The sequence below is a fragment of the Desmodus rotundus genome, chromosome 8 (assembly GCF_022682495.2).
Source record: "Desmodus rotundus isolate HL8 chromosome 8, HLdesRot8A.1, whole genome shotgun sequence".
In the NCBI taxonomy this organism is placed as follows: domain Eukaryota; kingdom Metazoa; phylum Chordata; class Mammalia; order Chiroptera; family Phyllostomidae; genus Desmodus; species Desmodus rotundus.
Window position 1 is genome coordinate 71167953 of NC_071394.1, and position 23546 is coordinate 71191498.

General features: G+C 41.1%; 1 protein-coding gene across 15 annotated transcripts in view; it reads left to right on the plus strand.

Annotated features, from left to right (window-relative positions):
• Positions 1-23546, plus strand: part of FOXP1 (forkhead box P1) — a 629322-nt gene that overhangs the window by 373260 nt on the left and 232516 nt on the right. Inside the window, exon 1 of one of the 15 annotated variants that reach the window (XM_045192429.3) lies at positions 15311-16091. The exons of the other annotated variants lie outside the window; for them this stretch is intronic. The gene's annotated coding sequence lies outside the window, so the exon portion shown is untranslated. Of the gene's footprint in view, positions 1-15310; positions 16092-23546 lie in introns of those variants that run through there. 15 annotated transcript variants of the gene reach the window in all.

Here is a 23546-nt window from a genome sequence, read left to right on the forward strand (position 1 = left end):
GTACTGGAATCAAACGGCAAGTGGCAGAATTAGGTACCTTCACACGCTGCCACCACCCAGCTAGTGCCTTTGTGTCATCTAAATCTTTGAGACACAAGGTGCCTTAACTCTTTATTCCGTACTACTTGTTCAGTTTGACGTCAGTGAATATTGTTCCTTGGGTGATGATTTTGAAAGGTTGCTGGTGTTTATTATGGGTATTATAAGTAATGTATATTGTATGATTCATTTATCCACTGAACTTACTATAGTATTCATTCATTCATTCATCAAGAGAAATTTACTGACTCTATAATATTCCAGGTCCTGGCAGATCTGCGCAACCCTTGTAGCTGAGTATTTCTAGCTCTTAAACGTATTGTCTATATCATCATGTTACAACAGCAACTTTTAACCCTTTTCATCTCATGGCACACCAAAAAATAGATTTTTTGCCAGTCTGGTTGATTCATTCATACCAGACGGCTGTTATTGTGTTGGCTGTTGTCATCTTATTTGACAATCTAAGGCAGAGATGTCAAACTCATTTTAACCAGGGGCCACATCCGCCTCACGGTTGCCTTCAAAGGGCCCAGTGTAATTTTAGGACTGTGTAAATGTAACTACTTCTTAACAGTTAAGTGAGAGCTTGGTACTGCCGCCGGGTAGAAACAAGGTGCCGGGCTGGATAAAACAAGGTAGGGAGCCAGATTTGGCCCGCGGGCCTTGTGTTTGCCACTTGTGATCTAAGGGAAAGAGGTCAGTGCCTCTCACTGAGTAGTCAGGTATTGAATGTTTTAAAAATTCTTGCAGCACACCAGTATGCCACGGCACACCAGTTGAAAATCACTGTGTTAGAATGATGTCAAATATAACCTTGTCAAAACAAACAGTCTGTGAAGTGTCCTTGGTGTACATCATTAATCTGTGATTATTTCCTAATGACCTTGAGAATTAGATACTGGCAGCTCATGGGTGAGGGGATCGTTCTGTCCCATACAGTCATTGACTCACTTGCCAGAAAATGTCTACTGACTACCTACTACTTACTATGTGTCCCTCAGTGAGGGCTGGATCCTCTCCCTTTGACCTGCTCTGTGGTTTTAGAAGCTTGTCTGAGCCTTGCTCTGTTTTTGCTATACAGTAAGTAGCCCCTGATACATGGTTTCAGTTACTATATTGGACCCTGGTCCAAGAATATTAAATGGAAAATCACAGAAACAAAGGATTTGTACGTTTTCAATTACATGCCATTCTGAATAGTGTGATAAAGTCTTGCACTGTCCCCCTCCATCCTGCTCAGGACATGATTTACACCTTTGTCCAGCATCTCCATGGTACATATACTGCCTGCCTGTTAGTTACTTAGTAACCATCTTGATTATCAGATTGAATGTCTCAGTAGCACATTGCCTGTGTTCAGGTCACCCTTCTAGTAGCCTAATGCCAAGTCACAGTGCTCACATCACTCACCTCCCCTTGATCTCATCACATACACATTGTATCATCTCAATGTCATCACAAGAAGGATGAGTGCAGTACAGTGAGATATTTTGAGAGAGAGACTACATAACTTCTTTTTATAGTATATCATTATAATTGTTCTATTTGATTATTAATTTTCATTGTTAATCTCTTACTGTGCGTAATTTACAAATTAAACTTTATCATAAGTATATATGTACAGAAAAAAGCATATCATCATATACAGGGTTTGGTAGTATCATGGTTTCAGTCATCCACTGGGGGATTTTGGAACCTATTCTTGGCGGATAAGGGAAATGACTATATGTGTTTTACCCAGACCTTTCAAATCCTCCATTTGCTCACAGTCTTCTTGTCACTTGCATTGATTGTACTTTATCTTCTCTGTCCTGTGTCTGTTTTCCCCCAACCTAGCACAGGGTCCATAACCAGGCATTTCAGCAGAACACTCTCTACCAGCTTCCCCTTACCCCTTTTTCCTCCACTGCTTTGGCCTTGGCAGCTCCCAGCCCCCTCTTCCATAGAGTCCACGGCTCTTTCTGACAAGCTAATGGACACTGCTGGTGGTGGTGCTCCCAACACCACGCTGCATACATAGCACTGCACTCTGGGCTCCCCAGTCCCAGTGATTGGGGTTTTAGATTCCTCTCGTTCACTCTACCGACCTTCCTCGCACTTGCTCACTACGCTTGAACCTCTGTTATACCTTCGTTTCATCTCAGCAGGTGGTTTGCTTCCTCTTTTACTGTGGATATGGTGGTCATGTGACTTGTTAAAGATCACCTCCCATGTTTGCAAGAGGGAAGAAACCCTCAGTTTATTGAGCAGCAGCCACATTCTAGACAGTATTAGTGATTGCCCACGCTTATCCTCCACATCCTCCCATTGCTCATGACCCCATTCACTCATCCATCTATCCATCCATCCATCCATCCCTCCATCCATCCATTCATGCATCCATCCATTCATTCATCCATTCATTTACTCATTCAGCAGATTTTTGCCAAATGCTGCTAAGTACCCAATAACATTAGGCTTTAGTCAAGCAATGGCAGGATACTCCTGACCTAGTGGGAGGAGAAGTTTAGTCATTATAATGTGGAAATGTACCTGACCGTTGGCCAGTGTAAAAATAAAGTACATCTGGAGTACCTAGGATAAACTCTCTCTAAAGGTAACATTTGAGCTAGGTTTCAAAGCATTTGTAAGAGTTGGTTTATTAATTAATTAATTAATTTTACATATTTATTTTTTAAATCCTCACCTGAAAATATTTTTATTGATTTTAGAGAGAGAGGAAGTAGGTCGGGGGTTGGGGGAGAGAGAGGGAGAGAGAGAGAAAGAAACATTGAATGGTTGCTTCCTATATGCTCCCTGAGCTGGAATCCAACCCAAAACCTAGGAATGTGCCTTGATCGGGGATCCAGTCCACAACCTTTTGGTACATGGGATGACACTCCGACCAAGTGAGCCGCCCGGCCAGGGCTGTAGGAGTTTATTGATTAAAGTAGTAAAAAGGGACAACTAAGAGGGAGAAAAGAGCAAACACAGAAATATGAAAGAGCAGAGTAGCCGGGAGTGCTGAGTTAGTGAAGGCAGACAGCAGGAGAGAAGGCTGGGAAGTTGCCCGAAGGGCCTGTTATTCCAAGCAAAGGAATTAAGAGTATCCTTTGAAAACAAGAGGGCTTTGAAGGTTGCAAGCAAGGGAGTGAATTGATCACAAGGACTTTTGTTTTGAATGATGTTTATGATGGTCGCAGAAGGCACCTTAAGTACTGTGGGGTAAAAATGATGAGGGATGGATGGCCTGGGGATGAGGAAAAGAAAGGAGATAAATCTGACAGATATATAAGACTAAGAATTCCCAGGGTTTGGTAATCAACTTAGTGTCAAAGGAGATGACAGTGACCTTTTCCTGATGAGAGAAAGTAGCAGGTTTGAAGGAAGAGTGTTCAGTTTTGGACATCTTGAGTTTTAGGGAATTTAAAGGAGTTTTAGTCATGGAAATGAACAACAAAGAGAAGTAATTGTTGGGGATCCAATCTAACAATCCCTGGAATAGGTAGTGTTGAAGCATATACAAGTATAGAGGTCACAGGGGAATCTTAAGAAATACCAACATTGAATGGGCAAGTAGAAATAGTAAGTCTTTTAGAAAAGACAAACTAGGTAAAGGGTTACAGAGTCAGGCTGCGAACCAGGGGGACACGGCCTCAGGGAAGCTTTGGGAGAAGTTTCAATGAGTGGCCTTCAGCGCACAGCACAACAGGCAACCTCTGGTCCGTTGGGTTTCCAAGTGTTTCTGTGTCCCAGCACCACCTGCACCGGCTTCCCTCAGCCTGTCTGCTGCACACGCTGCCTCTGGGCTTCTCCCGCAGCCTTCCTGCCCCTGATTGGGAGAAGCATTGATTATAATTGGCTTCTGAGTTTAAGAACTACTATTCTATCCTGGAGAATTTGAATCCACAGTGCAGACAGTTGCAAGGAGGCGATAAAAACATGGGCAGCACCCTTTTGAGATGTTAACTGAATAGTGGAAAGAGGTTGAAGGCTGGGTGCTAGAAGAGCGGAAGAGCAACCTGGAAATGACTGTGTAGGGTAAGAGTACATTGATGTATTTGTAGGCTAAAATGAAGGAGCCAGTAGAGAGATTGAGTAGTAGTGGATAACTGATGGAGGCATGGATTTGAGAGAGAAGGTAGAAGGTGAACAAGCCCTTACTCGCAGAAGAAAAGGAGGAAGGAGCAGAAGGATGACGATTTTTGATGTTAGATGGGGGAATTCCCTTTTGCCTTCCCCATCATTTTGTCATACTCAAATTCTCTAAGCCACTTGAAACCACCAACCACCCCTTCCTTGTTGAAACTCCCTTCTAACTTCTATGCCACTCTCTAAGGCTGTCTCTACCCCTGACTGTAGTGTAGCAGACAGAGATTGGATGACTTTGATGTTCAAATGTTTGTCCACCAGCTGTGTGTATGCGTGTTAATACTCCCTGATCTTCAGTGTTTTCTTCTAAAAAAAAAAATTGAGGGTTAATATACGCCCAACATGGAAATTGCGAAGAGTAGAACTTAGTAAATGTTACTATTCCTGTTTGCTAAATGTAGGAATTCACTATGGCTTGTTCTGAGGACCTTTCCCTTCCCCTCTCAATCTTACCCACTCCCTCTGAACTGTTTGACTACCCTCTAGTTCTTGCTTTCACTTCTTCTCTCCTGAGAAATACCTCTTTCCTTCACCTGGCTGTTTTCACAAAAGCATCATTATTGTCCTGATCACCAGGGCTGGAAATCTGAGAAACCTTGTTGATGTTGCCTGGGCACTCATAATCAGCTCCCAGGTCATTGGTTGTAGCTGCATGATACCTCTCTCACACATTCGTTCATTCATCTAGGTGACAGTGAATTATTTATCAAACTGCAAGGTACCTGTTAGGTATAAATCATGATGCCTGGCTTACCAGTAAGGGCCCAGAAAATTAGAATACAGTATAATGATTACCCTGAAAGAGTTTAGTATAAAACTTGAAGAGAACCTATGGGAGAAAGTCTGTCCCGGACTTGGTGGTGGGATGGTCTGTAAAAGCTTCTTAGCTTGAACTGAATTTTGAAGTTCAGTAGGAATTGACTCCTTAAAGATTCATGGCAGAGGCACAGAAGTAGAAGGAACATGTGTGTAGAGGTGCAGAGACATTAGAGTCAGGTTTCGAGTGCGGCCACAGTGTTGATAGGGAGAGGGGAGAGGACGGTGTTACAGCTGGAGAGTAAAGGGCTGTGTGCCCAGCCCAGCGTCGTGCAGCAGAAACAAAATGAGATCCACATGAGGAATTCAACTTCTCTATTAGCTACATTTTAAAAAGTGAAAAGAATCTGCTGTAAATTATATTTCATTTAATATAGTTTATCCAAAATATCATCATTTCAGTATGGATGCAATATTAACAATTTATGAGACACCCTTTATATTCTTTTCTTTCATACTAATTCTGAAAGAATCATCTTGATTTGGATATTAAAATTTCATTATGAATGTGCAATCTTTATTTAAATTTCATAAAATTCACCATTGACCAAGTAGATTAATAGATTCACATACACAAGTTGTTTAACACATACTTTAAAAGTTTTCAATAACTGCTCTGAATATCGGTTTTAAATTTAAACTAGTTTGCATTAAAATCACACATAATTAAAAATTGAGTTCTGCAGTCATAACTAGCCACATTTTTAATGCTAGGTGGCCTCCTGTGGCCAGTGACTTCGCTAGACAGAGCAGGCCTTGAAGTTTGGGACTTCACACTAGAGGCCATGGGGGGCCATTGAAGGAGTAGCCATTGAAGGAAGGGAGTAGGCCAGCCGTGCTCCAAAGCAAAGGTATGGAGAAGGAGTTTTTATTAAATAAGGAGAGAGAATTGGTAATATGGGAAAGCAAAGCGAAGGAGGACTATCAGATAATTCCTGGTTTAGAATGTGGTCCCTTTCCTGAAAACCCCTGTTTTGGAGTTTGGGTGTAGGTGATCTCAATTTGTTTGAGACAAAGTTGGGGTTCATTTAGGATGTCAAAGGAGAAATGTCCAGAAGGTTAGAGACCTGAAGTTCTGGAAAGATGTTTTGGTTGAATCTGACAGTGGTTCCGGAGCCACTGGACACAAGCAGGTGTGAAGCGAAGGCATGGAGAGGACCTGAGCAGGGCCGCTAACCACCAGACCGAGGAGGTGTTGCGTGGAAACTGAAGTCCTGCTGGAGCCCAGCTGTGCCTGTTTGTTCCTGTGTTTTTTAAGTTCATTTGGTGCTGCAGTAGAGCTGCCACTCGGAGGAGGTGGGACAGAGACCCCAGGTCCTAGAGAGTCAAAAATACTATCTGGCCCTTTCCAGAAAAACTTTGGAGCCCTGAGGGCAGAACTCTGGGCAAGATGACACACTTAACAATGAAGAGAAGTTAAGCTCATTCAGAAGAGAGAGAAGGAGCCACCAGCCATGTAGACAGAATGATGAAGAGCATGCAAACCTGGAGGAAATGGGAAGATTTTTTTTTTTTTTCAAGAGAGACAATATAAATGACAGTGTGATGTGTTCTCAAAAGGCCAGATAAGATTAGGATTGAAAAGTGTCAATTGGATTTAGTAAGTCCAGGCACATTAGCAATTGTGATAGGAATACTTTCAGAGGAAAGGTGAGGCAGGAGCAAGCTGAGGACCCAGTGGGAGGGAGGAAAGGAGACAGCGGAGGGGTGCAGTAGCTCTTGCAATCAACTGGCAGGAGAAGGAAGGGTTATCTATGGTTGAGGAAGACTGTTTTCACATTGGAGTGCCTAGCTGACCCAGGTGAGGGAGCCCTGAGGGTGCAGGCACTTAGGAGGCAGGGGAGGTGAGAGGGAGGCCAGCTCTCTCTCCATCCTCCCTCTCCGCTGCCTCTGTCAGTGGTGTACTAAAGTGCCCTCATTTGTCCCCAGTCTACTTGCTTTAGCGTGACATGGGCATTTCCATCAGACTTCTTTTCCTAAAAAATTCATTGTATCCAAGACTGTCTCTGCCCCTGCTCAGTTAACTGTCCGGTGTATCTTCACTCTCAGTTGTGGCACGTCCATTTTCCAGCACCTGTCCTTGTTTTTGCTGCCAGCACATCCTCCCTCACCTGTCCCAGCCCACCTAGCCCTCCACACGATGAACCTTGTGAAATACAGCACTGCATGTGCGTGTTAGTGCCCCAGTAAGCCTTACCTAACAGACCCACGAGAGGTGCTCAGTTCAGTAGTATTTGTGAAGTAGAAATGCAAGCAAAAATCACAGGTCATTAAAATTTTAAGGCACATTATAAATTTATTATTGAACAAGAAATAGGATTCATTGCTTTGATCTCATAACAGTACAAATTTGCATAGAACAGTTTTCTTACCCATGACACTTGGCATGGGGGACTGGATGATTTTTGTTGTGGGGCCTGTACTGTGGGAATGTTAGTAGCATCCCTGGCTTCCTACTAGCACCCCTTTCCCCCAGTTGTCACAACCAAAAATGTCTCCAGACACTGCCAAATGTGCCTGGGGGCATCCTTTTCTCTCACACTTTGCATTCTTAATAGTTAGATCCAAGAGAAATTGTCCTAAATATGTGTCTTATTCCAGGCAGTAATAAATGGCAACCGCCCACTTTTGACCACTAACCAAGCTACTAATGACTCTGTCCCATTCCACCTAACAATACTTCAATTTATAAAAAACAAAGTGTATGTTCCAGTGTGTGAGCCCATGGTTTTATCACTCAGCTAGTGCATGTGAAGACGGAGGTCTTAATACAAATTGTGTTTCACGTAACCCATCTGTTTCAGCTTCTCTGCCTGTTCCAAATCAACTACTCTATTTTGTATTTTTTTTGGTCAGGGATGTATCCACCTGTTGGAAGGAAGCCCATTTTTTGGAAAAGAACCCAAAACTTGTATAACTATGGAAAGCTTTTATGTCATATTTAATTTTTTTTATTTAAAATACACGAATTCATGGACAATGAGCAAAGAGAAATCATTGTAGAGATTGGAGGGCTGTTTTAAAGGAACAGCGAACACACCAGTTGTAATGTTAGGAAAGCTTCACATTTACTGGGGTAGATTAAGTCACTCAGCTCCTGGGGTGGGCATCCTCTGTGTTGGGGACTTGGCCACAAGCCCTCTGATTCCTGTTCAGTCCAGTTTCCTCCCCCCAAACCCCTGCCATACAGACATGCAGTAAGGGCACGAATAATTAACCACTGTGTCCACAATATGAGGTACAGGTTGCTAATCCTGTCTGCAGTTATTAGCATGTACTTTCTTGACTTCAGTAAACTGAATATATAAAGGAGAAATGCCACCAAAAAGCCAATTAAAGATTTTCTTTAAGTATTGAGGCTTTAAAATGATAATCAAAGGCTGCTTAGAACAAGGCTGTTGTGCAGTATTACCCTCTGCCCTGCTCTGCAGCTACAACTTGTAACTACAATTTGGTGAACATGAGCTAATTCTTTTTTTTTTTAATTTTAATTTTTTATTGTTATTCAATTTCAGTTTTGTGGCTTTTCTCCCCATCCCTCCACCCCACCCCAGCCAAACCCCCGTCCCTCCCCCACCTCCGCCCTCCCCCTTGATTTTCTCCATGTGTCCTCTATAGTAGTTCCTGTAATCCCCTCTCCTCACTATCCCCTCCCCACTCCCCCCTGCCCATTGTAAGATTGTTCTTAACTTCAATGTCTCTGGTTATATTTTGTTTCCTTTTTTTTTTTCTATTTATTATGTTCCAGTTAAAGGTGAGATCAAATGGTATTTGTCCATCACCTTCTGGCTTATTTCACTTAACATAATGCTCTCCAGTTCCATCCATGCTGTTGCAAAGGGTATAAGCTCCTTCTTTCTCTCTGCTGCATAGAATTCCATTGTGTAAATGCACCATAATTTTTGGATCCACTCATTTGCTGATGGGCACTTAGGTTGCTTCCAGTACTTGGCTATTGTCAATTGTGCTGCTATGAACATTGGGGTACACAGGTTCTTTTGGATTGGTGTTTCAGGGTTCTTAGGGTATAATCCCAGCAGTGGAATTGCTGGGTCAAAGGGCAGTTCCACTTTTAGTTTTCTGAGGAAATTCCATACTGTTTTCCACAGTGGCCTCACCAGTCTGCATTCCCACCAACAGTGCACTAGGGTTCCCTTTTCTCCGCATCCTCTCCAACATTTGTTTGTGGATTTGTTTGTGTTGGCCACTCTGACTGGTGTGAGATGGGACCTCATTGTGGTTTTAATTTGCATCTCTCTGGTGGCTAGTGATGCTGAGCATCTTTTCATATGTCTCTGGGCCCTCTGTACGTCTTCCTTGGAGAAGTGTCTGTTCAAGTCCTTTGCCCATTTTTTTAATTGGATTGTTTGTCTTCCTGGAATGGAGTCGTGCGAGTTCTTTATATAACATGAGCTAATTCTTAACAATCACTCAGAAAGTTAATGTTCTTCTCTAAGCTGTCGTTAGAAGAAATGTTGACTTTATTCATGTTATAGTATTCCTCCTATATCCAGGAGGAAGCAGGAAAACATTTTTTAAAAGTAATTTAACTGAGAACACAGTCCTTATCTTATGATGAGGAGAGAGTATTTTGTACTTGGGAATTTTTAAGTAGCTTCCCAAAGGTCTGGCTTTATGGGTTACTAATAATTGCTGTGATTTATTGAGCACCTACTACATACAAGACACTTTGCATATATTAGCTTTGTGTGTTCTCAGAGCACTGTGAATTTTTCATAGTAGCACTTATCACAGGTATAATCTCCACTTATGTATATGACTAATTGGTTAATATGTGTCTTCTCAATTCAACAGCCACCTCCATGGAGCTGGATCTGTATCAATTTTTATTCCCCATTGTTGCCCCAAATTTAATACATAATCTGAAACATATTAGGTACAAATAAATATTGCTTAGAGGGATGAGTGCAGAGTAATATAACTTTAAACATAAGGAAATGGAAAGAGTGGTTGGGTGGCTTATTGAAAATTTGTAAATTGGCAGAGTGGGAATCCAATTGAAGTAAGTCTGCTCCCATTCCAGCACACTGCCTTCTCAGATTGTAAATAGATTACCTGGGGGATCTTATTAAAATATAGGTTCTTACTCAGGAGATCTGAGATGGGCCTCGGAATTTGCATTTTAAAGTTTCCAGAAATTGCCTGTGCCACTCTCCATGAAACCATGCTTTGTGTAGCTGACCTGCACCACAGGCGCAGTGCAGAAAGTGCTGACTGCCGTGTCTGCCGGAGGTATGCGTGGTTCTGTGTGGAAAGCCCCTGCCCTGAGATAGAGCCTTTGCACCTGTACTGTCTCCTAAGGAACGCGCAAGGAGGATCTGCTCTTGGATCAATACCTGGCCCCTCCATCAGTTGGTTATCCAGGGGCTGTGATCTTTGTTGAGTCTTAACTCATGTATTAATAATACTAATGGACCCTGTTGCCTCCATTATGTCTAATACTGGTCCAGGTGTTATTTCTGCTCTAAAGATATCCAGTACCCTCACCCCTCACAATTACCCTGGAAATGCGAAGGAGTAGCAACACCCTTTCAGAAGTTTCTTTGGATGTTTAGTTGATGAATGAGTCCTATTGAGAATCCAGTCACCAGACACCAGATGGTCCCACCATCAACTCTGCTGCTGTCCAGTGGCATGGATACCCAGTGTGTGAGGGGAGGCTGCCATCACCCATCCTGCTGTTGGTACCCAGTCTGCCTTTTCTGGGCACTTCAAGCTCTAGCCCTCTTGCTGGCGTGTCTGTGGCAGCCTCTTCCTAAATACTCCCCCTGGCTCAGCACTTTCTCCTAGCTTTTGAGAAAGAAGTAAAGAAGTTAGCATATTTATTAGTCAGATATGGGAGGGGACAGGTTCAAGGTCTAGAAACTTATCTGATCATTTGACACCGTACAGGGAAGCATATCTCTATGAGAAGGGGCCCTTCAGTTAGAGCTGTAATAACTTATCCCGGAAAAGCCTGAGGCTCAGCCCCACCTATACTTTGTCACCAACCTGCTGACTGTAAGATGGTATCTGAGTTCTTGACTTTAGGCCTACTGATTCTCATTTTCCTTAGCCGTTCCTGTCAGATCTAGTCATCATCTGTATGCCTAATGGGAGCTTATTCTTCATCATGTAACATGATGTCTCCATTTTTACACATATGCAAGATTGGAAGATGAGTATATATTGTGTTTTAATTGCATAATAGTAAAAATTGAAGGGGCACTTTTAAAAAGATTTATTTTAGCTCTGTATTTTGAAAAACTTCTTCTTTATAGCACTCAGATGTACTAAATGGTCATGAGGGTAGTTTAATGAGATGAGGACTTACAAAATAAGGGCATCATTATACAGTAGTGTTGAAATCATACTGAAAGTAAATTGACAGATACCTGTAGTTAGTCGTGAAGTCACTTACTGAAGAGCTTGCTTTAGTGCCCCTCACGTGGGCAGAGGAAATACAGGAATTACAGATGATGAATGAGGAATATACTGCCAATAGAACTGAAGCACAAGATATGTTTTGACATCTTTTGCCCTGTTACATTAGGTTTTCCCCCTTTCATATTTATATTTTATTTGTTTGGTACTGTTACATTGATTTTAATCTATGTGAACTATATGCCTATGCTTTTAGATTAATAAGCTTCCCAGAGGTAGTGATTAATGTGTACAGAAGTGAGAAGCCTCAAATAAAAAAGACAGCTTACATCTCATTTTCCATGTGTAAATTATTCCCATCTTATAGTACACATATATATATATAAAGTCCCCATTTTGCAGTACCTTAGCGTCACGGTCATTGTTCCCACTAAAAAATACTGTGTTTTGTGAAATGATACAATCTTTGAGGCATTTCCATTATGTAGACACCATGTCTTTAAATTATAGCAATTTCTTAAGGTTTTAAGGCAAAATGAGCTCTTAGAGAAGTGTGATTAATAGCAGGGAGTGAGGCTAATGCTAGGTCATCGGTGGCACTCCATTACAAAAACAGGTTGGACTAATAAAAGCATCTATATTTTGAATGATATGGCATGGTTTTTAATCATATAATAGTTACTTGGTACTGAATAAACTCTGAACTTGTGTTGCAGAAAGGATGGTGTGAGAAAAGGCAGGCCCAGCAGGGAGGCTTATGCTGAAGCTGCCAGTTTGATTTTTAAGTTGTCTGTTGTAAGGATGATACCCGTGATTTAGGAGCCCCACCAGTGTGGGGCAGGAGTTAGAGACTCTAGGAAGTTGGCTATTTATTAGAAAGTCTAGGAAGTTAGTTGGTGTACTGAGTAGGCTCTTTATAAGTGCTTTATGCATTACATTGTTAGGAATATCTTGCTTAGGAGTCAAGGGTAGACACTTTACATGGGTCTCTGAAGTCTCCTCCAGCTCAGTTCCCAGTATGTGTGCTTATACACCTCACTGGTATGTTGGAAGAGGATTTTTCGATGGTTCATAAATCATTCACCAATTCTCATTATTGTGATTTGATGTTGAAGCAATTCCATTTTCAGTCTGTTTTAATCCTTCTGATAAAGCAAAGGAGAAAGTGTCCATTTGGTACTACTGTGTCTTTAATCTCTGTCTTCCAGTTGTAAGCTCATTATTTAACAAAGAGAGAACATGGCTCCCCTCTCAGGGCCTTCCTGGGCAGCAGGATCTAGCTAGAATTTAATAACGTGGGTTAGGCTGTATTACATTTATTACAAAGATTTTCTCTTCTATAAGGGAATACACGCTGGCTTTCCATGCGACAACGTAATATACAGTTTCCTTTGAAATAGATTTATGTTTGTCAAAAGTGAACAAATTTTAAAAAACTATGTTGGTGGACACGTGGGTGGAGGTGGCAAAAATTATGAAGGTAGAAAGAGAAAGGAATGCTTGAGGCTTGGAAACTGGTTCAAGTGCCCCTCAGATGGCACGACTACTCTGAGTCTAGGAATTTGTAAGATTTTCACTCCAGAGAAGAGTTGCAGAAAGAATAAAGCAGTCCTTTCCAATCCTGCATCTCCCCAGAGCCTCTCTGGGACTTGTGCAGTTTTGAAAATCATTTACCAAACAGGATATAAAAGACTTCTTAATAAATGGACTCTCTTCTCTTCCATTTCTTTTATTGTAATGTGTTTAGCTTTAAATATTTGGGGACTGTGAGGAACAAAATAAGTAAACTGGGCACATGAGATAAAACTAAAGGTATGTGAGGACAAGTTTACCACCACAACTGCAAAAAGACTTGTTTTGTTTGTTTGCTTGTTTGCTTCTTATTCTACTCATGGTGGGGCATCATAGAGCTGTCTCAGCGTCCAAAGGAGTCCCGTTTGGGCAGTGATCATATGCTTAGGTTTGGTTTGGCTTTAAAAACTCCAAGACTCAACTATCAGCCTTTATTAAGAGAAATGGTTACAACTCTTCAGATTGCCATTTAGAATTGTAAACCCTGTTTATGGTCTTTTATTGATAGTCTTGTTCATCTTTAGGAAAATAAAATAAAAATGATAGTCAGGAGAACTCCTGGTGAATATTGGAAGTGCAGGTGGTTGAGTAATCAGCATTTTCCAGTGAAGATGCGGAATGGGGTTGGCAGGACACAGCATTCATTCTGCTTCGACTTACTGTTTTTCTCTCTTGAGTTTCACTGGGACATTGGATAAGATATTTTCCTTCTCTTTGTCTCCTAGTCATCTTGCCCATGCGCAGAGTAGTGAGCATGAAATCTGAGAACGTTCGGATCCCAAAGCATTTGAGGAGGAGTCTCTATGTTTAGTTTTTTCAGCTGCCAGACTTGGCATCATCACTGGGAGTTGAGCAAGGCCGGGCTTCCGCTTTAGGGCAGTGGGACAGCTCGAGCCCCGTTGTTTCTAGGACAGAAAAGGGAGAGGTCTCCGTGTCCCTTCTCTGGGTCCATAAGGTAGAGACAGACCCACCAGCCAGAAAAAGTTCCTTCTAGGAGGGCACTAAGTGCCCTGTAGAAATAAATTTCTGCTCCAGACATTGTTGAGGCTTTGGGGCTGTGTTAATTTGGGGAAAGGATACTCTCACCAGAGAGCCACTTGGAAAACAAACCACAGCACAACAAAACAAAAACAAAAGAAAAATAAAAGAAAACAAAACACTCTCCTTACTTTGTGACTTCAGGATTGCAGAACAAAGATTAGATCACTGGAACAGGAAGTGGGAATAAGAACAGCCAGAGAAGGTTAAGGAGTTTATAGTGGAACTGTGGGGGGATGGGTGGGGACCAGGGGTAAGTGGGCCAACCAGTACAATTTTTAAGATTTTATTTAGTTATTTTTAGAGGAGAGGAAGGGAAGGAGAAAGAGGGGGAGAGAAACATTGATCAGTTGCCTCTCGTGTGCACCCACACCAGGACAGACTGAGGGAGTAGAGCACGCACCGGTCAAGGTGCGTGCCTGGTGTCTACTGCCCCCACTGACTAGTACAGTGAAGTTGTCCTTGTTCACGCATGTGCATTCCAGTCAGCCCACTCTCCTTGGCTGCCGGGTTACATCAGTGTTGCACAAACCTCTTTCATTATGTTAACAATGGCTGCACTTTGCCCAGACAGGCCTGGTGTACCTAAGTATAGTATCTCTGATAAGGCATGATCACTTTCTTATACAGTAACCTGTTTTACATATTAGTACACAGGAAGCAAAATTTTGAAAATACAACATTTTTTTTATAACACTCGCACTAGTGGTCACATTGAACTCATTTTTTACTATTGACTTTGAAAACTTAAGATTTCTTTGAGAAGCTGACAAAATGAACTCCTGAGTGGCCATATGTAACATCAACTGATTAATTTCTTAGGTAATCTTTTTAAGGGCAAAAATTATAACCTGATACAGTTTAATTTTTGCAGTGTGGTTGAGAATGCTACAAATATATTTGTTTGTGGACTCAGTGCACATAAAGGTATCTTGGGGAGAAAGGAAAATCAAGGTTTTCCTTCTAGATAAAACATTCAAGGTTTGAAGCATGAGTGACCCATGAATTTCATTGGTAAAGGATGAGTCTAGGAAGTGAAGGCGTAGTTACTCAAGCATGAAAACATTACAGTCTTTTAAAGCCGTTACCAAATTTAACCTTTAGTAGCTTAAACCATGTGTATGTTTTATTTTTATCTACAAACAAGCCAGGTGTAGACTGAGCTCATTTGGGGGTGTCTTCTTATTTGTTATAGGGGCCATGCTTTTTTATTTCTAAGTAATGTCATCAGTGAAGAGTTAATCAGATTTCAGTGATTTGCTCTGGCTTCTATGACGATGAGTAATGCGAGGTTGGTAACAGCAAATGGTTGTTTATAAGCAAACCTGGCATTGTGCAAACAGGCAGGCCTGGTCTCCAACTGGTCTGATTTCATGGTGGTCAGCAGCTGATCTATGTAACACACAACTTTTCTGCCTCTAAATGTCAGAAGAATGACTGTTTGTTTATCTTGCTTTCTTTGCAGCTGTTTACCCTGTAATGCATTTACCTCGACCTTGATTCCTAAAGAGTGGCTCCTTTCTCCTGCCAGTTCTGTTTACATTAGTCCTGCCCCTGGTGTCACCTATGAAATCTGTTGATTATTCCACCTGGTTAATGTTAAATTACTCTTGTAAGATGATGTGTTTGTTCATAAACACAAATGCCCAGGCCTCTTGTTTACTGTACCCATGGCAGCAATCCTTATTAAACAAATACTGCTTTGTTTGCGGGTGTGAGCAGCAGTTTATCCTGCAAGGTCTGTTTAAAAAAACACAGGGGAAAAAAAAAAACAAAACAAAACTTATGCTAGAATTTTGATAAAGAAAGAAAAAGGGGAACTTGTCCCTGGAATGTGGTTGAAACAGACTTAGGTTTGCTTTTCTTATCTTTTGCTTGGATGAAGGGGCTGAGAGATTAGCAAGTTGTTTGGTTTTTCTAAGAGATTTCCTTAGTGTAATGATATCTATGCAGTTGTTTGCTTTTTTCAGAAGGGAGAGAGCTCTCCTGAAAGGCGACTAGCTCAGTAATAGAACCTCAGATGGCTAGAAAACTGTGGAGCAAACAAGGATTCAGGAGGTATAGGAGAAAAAGTCTAGTGCTATGAACAAGGCAGTCACCTTTGACAGGTACAGTCCTTGGGTTTTGTGTTGTGTATGCATTTTGTGTCGTGTGGACTTCATGTGATTCTCTGTGATGCATGTAGTTTGTCAAGTTGAAAAGGGGAGAGTCACTTTTAGTTTGATGTGTTCTAAATCAATCTTGTCATGTGTAAATGGAGACATCTTAACTGGAAGGATATCAAATAATTGATTCGCATAATATATATTTTAAAAGCTACTGTTTTTATTCATACCTCTTGCTTTTGCCTATCTCATTTTACATAAGTTTTTGTATTAATTATTTCTAGTGAAGTAAAGCAAAAATTGTGTGTCTGTATTCAGCTCTGTGTGTGACTCTTGTCCCTTGGACACTGGGTGCCACATTAGATAAGATAGAACATTAGCCTGTCCTTTGTCATGTTTTGGCAGAGAAAACTGAACTCGCATCATCTTTGTTTTTCTAATTATTGTTTGTTGCTGTTTCTGAATTGTTAGGGTGTGTTAGCATTTGCTATAAATTACAAGGATACAGCAGAGACTGGGGTGTCAGTTGGAGGGTGGAGGTTGGGGGAGTCATGGCCTTCAACAAAGTGTGGCCCTTTTTAATATCAGAAAAAGCCTGCTAATCTATCTGTAAGAGTAACTTTGGGGGGAATACATCTATGCGTATTGGAGTTTTTGAAGGATAAAATTAAGTAATTGCTCCTTTCACACAACAGAGAGATGCAGGCAACAGACTTGTGACGGCCTGCATTCACTCAGCTGCTGTGATACTGAGAATGTATTGTTCACTTTGGCCAGTGGAGCGGTTAGGGGCTGGTGGCGAAGTGGAAGAGACATGAAGTGTGTCACCAAGCATGCCAGTCATTAAATGATGATGAGACCCTGGCCCCATGTATATAAATTATATAAATTATGAAAATGAAAGATTCTATATTCTGAACTGGGTGTTGGTCACTTTATTCCACTAGGCTATTTGTGAGAGTTCAGCTGTTCGAATATTCAAATGGTTAAAGTTCAGCAGGCTTTGCTAATTCTCAAACTTAAAATTCATTTTGTTCTGTAAAAATGCATTTTAATTAAACGCCCCAGAACACCTGGCCCTGTCCCACCCTTGGCTTCAGAGGCTTCCTTATGGCAAAGCAAACAGTCTAGTACTGGGTCTGCAAGGCTCCTTTTTGGTCTTTGTTTAATTATTTGATCTTCTCTAGGTTAATATGCCAGGGAGTGGGTATGCATTCTCCTTTGTATTTCTGTTTCCTAGAGCAGCTTCTTTCTAACCTTCATAGTTTGCACACAGTTGCTATGATTACAGCACTTAAACTTTTATCTTCTGGGAGAGGAGGAAAACAAGGCGAACAGTAGGTGAATTTCTGAAAATATAATTTAGACATCTGTAACTTTTACGCGGGTGGGGTGCTTGCTATCTGCACTCACTGATGTCTTATAAAGATTTTCATGTCCGGGAAAGTCTGATTCAGACAGGTGGTGAAAGCGGGACATCGACAGTTTCCCTGAGCAGCGCTGCTGTCTGGGTATTGGGATTCAAAAGTGCCTTTCCTGGGAAATGTCCTCTCTTGTCTTCACATCAAAAGTCTGATGAAGAAGGGAAGCCATCTCTTTGTGAGGATCATTATTTTGTTACCACCCTGTTCCTCTAATTCTGTTCTGAGTCATGAGTTACAGGGAAAATCAAACATGCTATTCTTCACCATTTTTAGTCCATCTGAGTTATTCTTGTGTATATTAAATGTTTACCATGGGTTGTGATGGAGCTTTTCATTGGTTGATTATCTTTAAATTTTCCATGACTAGGACAGTCTTACTTCTATTGAGACTTAAAATGATTTAAGGGCTTGAGATATTTTCTGATTTTCAGATCTCCAAAACAGCTAGTCATTCCAAAGAAGTACAGGAAATAATGTATTTTAAAAGTAGAAACATAAAGTGGTAGCTTGCACAAGCCCTTGATCTCATATGATTGAGAGGTTAGATTTGGATTTTTCTCTCATTTAATCATTTAGTTAAACATTCAGCAACTGTGTATTAAATTCCTATTAAGTGCAAGGTGTGCCTGAAAGTAAAGTTTGAGATAAAAGATTTTTTTAAAAATTCTTATTAAACAAATGAAAGTGGAGAGGTGGGGAAGAAATCATTTTAATCTGAATGTTTCTCTCATTTAATTGATAAATACAAAGTACTAATGGTGTAATTGATAAATACAAACTAGTTCCTATTTCTTTTTTCTCTTCTTTGAACTATAAAAGTGAGAGAGCAGCCATATTACATCGTTACCAATAACCATAATTTTCTCCCCAAACTTCCCATCAACTGTGGCTTCCTAGCTTCACTGAGTCCCGTAGCTGTAGGTCTTCCCCCACGGTGCTTTGAGGTGCACCCAGGCCTGTTGCCTGGGCTGATCCCTTTCCAGGCCTAGCCAGTGGTTCCTGTGTTCTTGAAGGCAGTTGAGATGAACAGCTCTTTTAGGAGGCATCCTCCAGAGCTTTCTAGGAGGAGGAGGAGGAAGAGTATGTCCTACTGCTAATGTGTTTTCCGCCCCTGAGACGCCTAGCCCATTACCTCCATGATATTCTCTCAACATCTCCTAAGTTCTAGGAAGATTCCAGTCTTGCCCTGACATCCTATATGGCTAAAAAGGAGGCTGCTGTTTTTTTTAACATGGTTTGGCAATTTCATTGCTCCTGAACTTTTTCTTCCTAAATGCTAAGTGAAATTCCAGATTTTTAAAGATAGATCTAGACATCTACAGTGCACTATAAAGTTGATAATACATAAATCATTTTTAACAACAGGTAATATGCATAATTTATGGGGTTACAGTGCTATCTTTTTGATATTTATGATGGATAATACTCAGTTTTTGCCCTCATATTACTGCTTTAAATTATACCACAAGAAAATTAATGAGAAAGTAGATTTATGGGTTTCATTTGTTTGTCAATTCGGAAATTAATTGGGTGTTAATTTTAGCCGTCCCTCATCAAACCAGGACTTCAGTGTGTGTGCAGTACTTTGCATTCATTGTAGCTTACCTCCATTTACTGTGGGTCACTAGTTTTGCATACATTAAAGTAGCCCTCCGGCTCATTCCCTTGATTACTTTTTGAGCTGCCATGCATTAGAATATTTACGCCTTTCCGTTATAATTATGAAAATTTGATTTTTGAAGATGATGCCTTCGTAACACATAGCACGCTGAGCTGACTGTTCTTCGTAAACTTGGCTCTTGGATGGTCTTCCCATGAAATGGGGCCCCTGCCCGTGGGGGCAGCAGATGGACAGGTGGTGGTGGCTGAAGGGTTCATTCGCGGTTTGTGGAAGTGATCTCAGATGAGAAAGTAATCAACTATTCTTGCTCTGTTTCTCTTATTTTGCTCCCCCTTTCCTCTTTTTCTTTAAGAGTATACTCTGAAACCCCCATCTATAGACAGTGATTTAGCATCTTGGGGCCAATGTGCGCCCCCCCCATCGTGTCCTTTTCTCACCTGCTTCCCTAACTCCTGACTTTCACTTGGAATCCTCCCACCAGCCCTGGGTCTTCCACCATGAAGGGTGAGCAGCTGAAAAGCATGTCCCCCACACTAGGCACTGCGAGTCTCCACTGCTGTAGCCCTGCATTGAGACGTCTGCCTTTCATCTATCTGCGTGCTTTCTGTTTGCTCCAGTCCCTGACTATTTTGAACAGAAGTGACACCCAGTACCCTGCTAAGAGTGGGGCTGGTTTAATGACCCATGTTACCTACTCTGCTGTTTGCCTGGGATGGGCATGGGTATGGGGGATCTCGTTAGGCTGCACCTTGCTCCTTAAAACTCCATTGAGCCCTGGCTGGTGTGGCTCAATGGACTGAGCACCGGCCTGCAAACCAAAGGGTCGTAGTTCGATTCCCAGTCACAGCACTTGCCTGGGTAGCGGACAAGGTCCACAGTATGGGGCACGCAAGAGACAACCGCACGTTGATGTTTCTCTCCCTCTCTTTCTCCCTCCCTTCTCCTGTGTCTAAAAATAAATAAATAAAATCTTTTAGAAAATTATAAAAACAAAACTTCATTGAGAGTATTGAGTTGTCAGGTGAATGAACATTTTACATATTTAAAGGCAACCAGTTCATTTACCTGATGAGACCCAGAAGTGAATGTATGCTTTATATCTCAATACAGACCAATTTTTCTTCTTATTTTCTGACCGGCATGAACATAATCATAAAGGATTTTGAATCTTCATGATGCAACATGAGTAATTTAAAGAGTACTTCTTTTAGAACTAGAGCTAGCCCAGCTCCCACCCTCATTCTTGTCCAGTCTATAAATTCTGCATGCAGTATAACTGATGATGAAGAGCCACATGTTCAACGTTTCTAAAATACAGAAATTCACATAGTCTCTCTATTCTTAGGTTATCTCTTCTTCCCTCTTTCCCTTCCCTGCTCCCCTCCTCCTCTCCCTTTCCCTTCTCTCCTTTCCCTCTCATTCCTGCCCCTCTTTTACCTCCCTCCCTTCCTTTTTTCCTCGCCTCCTTTCCTTCCTTCTTTTCTTCCCAAGAGCTTCTGTTATGTCTCCAAAATTGCATGCCATTTTCTCTCTTTCCCTGCACATGGATGAACAATGAGAAAGAAGATTTTTCCTTTTCAATGGGGGAGGAGTACCAAGTAATCACTCTAACCATTTTTCTAAAAGGGATTTTGCTGTTAACTTCTCTTCTCCTCATAGAAGTGGAAATATACTTTACAAAAGTATGTTTAGTTTAATTTACGCATCCTTTCATGCACAGACCAAGTTCTTTAAGGACATTTATTCTGCTTCATATAAATAATTGATCAGCCAAGTTAATTTACTTCTGCCTGACTTGGTCAACCTTAATTAACTGCCCTGGAATCAAGACTGAACTTTCTGTTAGCTTAAAATCCTTCACAAGCATGATAACAAGGGCTTTATTTTCCCTAAAATTTCATCATCAACACTGTAACCAAGGAAATAGTCATGATAATAAAGCATTGCTTTAATTTACTATAAATATATTGGCCTGGACAATATGAATTTTCCAGAATTCTTCCAAAGAATTGTCACTGCTCTGCTGGCAGTGACAATAAACAAGCATGCTAAATTCAGTTCTTATCCTTTTCTATAAGTCCTTCCAGCACAAACATCCATCTTTTGAAACCAGAAGCTCTGTAATGTTTCCAAGCAAGATGAGAAGAGGTCCATTTTGGCTTCCTAAGCTTTCTGACATCCATGCAGTTGTATCATCAGCCTTTGTAGGGTAGTCACGTATGATCCATTCAATAGAAATACAATAAAGCATTTTTATTGGATGGATCCTACAGGATATAAACAGGTCAACCTCACTCTGCGAAGCCATATAGGAAGCCAGTGGAAGGTTTGGCTTTGTTTCTGGAGAAAGGACTTGTTATTGAGTCTGTGATGGCCATGCCTTCCGGGTGCCGTGTCTTCATGTTCAGGCCCTTCGGATGATTATGCATCCTTTCTTGTTCTCACTTTGATATGGAGCAAAGTGGTTCATTGCGGATGCTGCACAAACTGAGTGCCAGGAACAAACTCCCTCTGAGTGAGGGTGCAGTGTTCTAGGTTAGAGACCGCAGATGCCTCTTGGACACATTGACTTGCTTTCAGATGACTCTAAAATTGTAAAACTTAATAGAAAATGACCCATACAGCTGTTTGCTAAAGAATGCTGACACTTCATCTTGGCGTTTTAAATGCTTTTCTTTGTCTACCTGTCACCCTCGCTATTGTCTTTTCTGGAATTACTTAGTTTTCTTTTTGTTGGTTTACCAACTGGACTTTGCACAGGACTTTTGCAAATTGGAAATTCTCTGTCACTTATTGAATGGACAAGTTCATGTCTGAAGTAGGGAATATTGTGGCTGCATCTGTACCCTAACCTGCTGAGCTTTAGTTATCTTCTCTGTAAATTGGGAGTCACGTCACCTGCTTTTCTTCCTTCTTACCAACTGGTTATGAGTTTGAAAAGTACATCAGAGCGGCTTGTAGTTTGTGAAGCATGTTACAGATATAAAGGCTTATTAAATGGCTTGGAGAATTCCATAGAAAGAAATATTGCCTCCCCAAGCATTGCTAGAAATAGTCTTAGACACTGACACTCCTTTCACGTGTGCTTTTCAAAAGGCTTTTTTCTCCTGATTGGTGTGGGAGATTATAGGAAATTTTAAATCTTCCAACCTACATACTACTGTTAGCACTTGACTAATTAAGGACATCCTTAGACCAAAATAATCCTTTATGCAATTTTGGTCCCAAAGCCTGCACTCTCACAAACCTGATTTGCAAGCCAAGTTGCTTGGCTTGATGCCTGCAAAACTTGTACCAGAGGACTTGGCAGCCTTCTTTGGAACTGCATAGAGCAAAACCTTCCTGTTAAGTTGTGGAGTGGAGCTTGTTCTTCCTACACCCACCACGACAGTGTCAAACCAAGGGAACGAGCAGGGCCAGCCTCTGAGACCCCTGTTTGCAGGTCTGACGTCCCAACAGTTACATGGTTCGAAAGCAACCCTGCTCCAGAAGGTCAGGATGTTTGCATAAATATACCCTTTCTGAGGGCGGGTATAGATTTTATATACAGGCAGTGTTTTGCCTCTTGGGGATCCAGTCCAGTCCCTGATACAGACAGGCTTTCCAGAGGATGGAGATGGATACATAGATATAGATATACATGTGCATGTACATATAGTAATGTTTTCATTTTTTCTTTAGGTATGTTTATTGCATATCCTAATTAAGTCAATGGGTTTCCTTGCTAACTACTCTAAGACAACTACCCTCTCCTTTAAATACCTAAAGTCTGTCTTTTCAACTTAGCTTCTGCACTAACAAGCAAGTTTGTGCCACAGAAACTGAAACTTTGGGGAAAGGAATCCCTAGATTTAACAAATTGATTCCCATTTTTGGTGATGAGCAAGGTACTTGCATTGCCTGGTTCTTATCTCTTAGAGAAAGTTATGGTTGTATTTTGATAGATTATTTACTCTGCAACAATAAGATTTTGAATGCAGTTTTTAAAGGCCTACAATTAGTGGAAAGTCTGATCCTAAGAGAAGAGACTGTATCAGCTGTTGCTTCTGAGTTTGTTTCCCACCTGTTAACAAAAAATGCCATTCTAATCCCATTCAGTATTAGATTAACTTTAAAAAAAATATGTCTTCTGGATTTATGAAGTTTGTACTCAAGTTGGATCATACTATGCACTTAAAGGAAATGAAGAAAGATGTGAATTTTCCTGCTTCTAATTCTTCCATTTGGTTTTTGTGCGTGTCTAGAGAAAAGAGCTAGACCAATTTCTAGCAAGAAAGCAACCTCCTCTAAAATTTCCACAGTGTTTAAATTTTCCTGTTGTCACATATTTCATGTGTGGGGGAGAAATCTGTAGCACTGATTGTATATATGTCTTTTCGTTTTATGAGGGGAAAGCCCCCCAAGCCCCGTAAT